Raw genomic sequence first — 1,954 nt, 5'->3', positions numbered from 1 at the left:
AAACTTAAGGTATTGTACCAAAACCATAGTGGTAGCAACTACGGGTGACGTTTCGCTCGAATTTTTGACTAAAATGACAAATTTACTGCTGAAACTAGCTGGATTCAGTTAGCATACATACTAATAGGTAGAACTAGTCATAAAACGTTGTCATACACTGAGACCAACACGATTGGCAAATCTCTGCAGGTACGTATCCGGCTTCACCTGGAAAAAAATTGGGGTACCTGTCCTGGCCAATTTCTCAAAAACGGCTGATCGCAACAAAACAAGACCTATATAAAAACCAAGCTTAACTCAAGCTGAGGGTAAAAAAAGTTTCATCAAAATCGGTTGATTCTAGAACGAGTTATTGCAAAGTTAAGGTACCGTACCAAATGACCAAAAAGACCAGAAACATCATCTGCAGAGCTAAAATTTGCCATGTTAATGCGCCAACCAAGATAGAAATAATAACTAGACAGCTTTGCCATAACATAAGGAAGCTAACGCACCCATAAACAAGCTTTAATTCACATCATAGGTGATGTGACACAGCTCTGTATGTACTGGTACCCTGCTTCATCAGGTCGAAATTGGGGTAACTGTCCTGGTCAATTTCTCGAAAACGGCTGATCGAAACGAAACGAACACCTATATCAAAACAAAGTTTAACTCATGTTGGGTGTAACAAAAAAAAATTCATCAGAATCGATTCACTCTACAACGAGTTATTCCAAAGTAAAGGTACCGTACCCAATGACCAAAGAAGCAGAGTGCTCCGGCTGCAGAGTCAAAATTCGGCATCTGCACCTGCTAAAATGGTATGAGAAATATATATGGGAGCATTCCCCTCATTCTGACGAAGCTAATGAACTATAACTTATAACTTAAATCAGCTGTTTTTTGGTACCGAAATTTTGGTACCCCAAATGACCAAAAAATGCAATTTTTTTCACAGTTTGGACATGAATAACTTTTTGCCATTATTGATTCAGGTTGACAACCGAATACAGCAATCAAGACAGGTTCAGTAGAAACAAACGGCGCCTATGATCGTTTAATTTGGTACAGTATTTTTGAAGAAATCATCAAAGCACTTAAATGTACCCCATTTTTTCGCTATAAGCAAAGCTCGAGTTCTTGATGAAAACGCGCAAAACGGCTTGAAATATCACTTGCCGAGTGATTCTGGACGCATGTTTAGTCCACTGCCAAGTGACTGGACACAAACACCTCTACCGCGAGATGGGAAGAAATTCCCACCTCGTCATAGAGGCGCAGGGTGTTTTGTGTGTTTTGTAGGAAAAACAGCATCTACAAAAAACCAGGTTTTCATGAAAAATAAAAAATTATCTAATTGTTGCAGAATTTTAATACAAATAGGTTCATGGCCCTCAAAAACGATCAAATAACACAATATGCATGGATATTAAACCAGTACATTGAAAAAACTCTCACCTTTCCATCACAACTTATTCAATTACAAAAAATTGCGCTCTAATAACTTTTTTGCCCAATTCAGATTAGCTACTGCAAATGAAAATCACACCTGGGTTAGTTGCAACAAAACGCGTCTAAAAAAGTTCAAATCCATAAAGTATTGTTTGAGTAATCAGCAAAGAACTGAAACTTATCCAAAGTTTTTGGACTGAGCACAGTCAGAGTTGTCATAAAAACATGCAAAACGGCTTCAAAAAGCACTTGCCAGACTTTTTCCAGCACCTATTCTATCCACTGACCATTGTTAGACACCGGAAATTTCTGTCACGAAAGGGAAAAACTCCAACCTCTTCATAAAGGCCGGTGTTTTTTGTATGTTTTTGATAAAAAAAGTTAGCAGCTCAAAAAAGTCTGAAAAAGTCTGAAAACTACTTTAGATGATTGACTATGAAACTGATCTAAACCTAGTCAACAATAGTCCATTGACTGCTAATAATCAGCTTGCCTGACAACTTACAGTCAGCACCTAGTG

This window comes from Convolutriloba macropyga, chromosome 12 (genome assembly GCF_964194025.1).
Source record: "Convolutriloba macropyga chromosome 12, txConMacr16.3, whole genome shotgun sequence".
Classification (NCBI taxonomy): Eukaryota; Metazoa; Xenacoelomorpha; order Acoela; family Convolutidae; genus Convolutriloba; species Convolutriloba macropyga.
The sequence above is the reverse complement of the archived record's forward strand: the minus strand, read 5'-3'. Positions refer to the sequence as shown.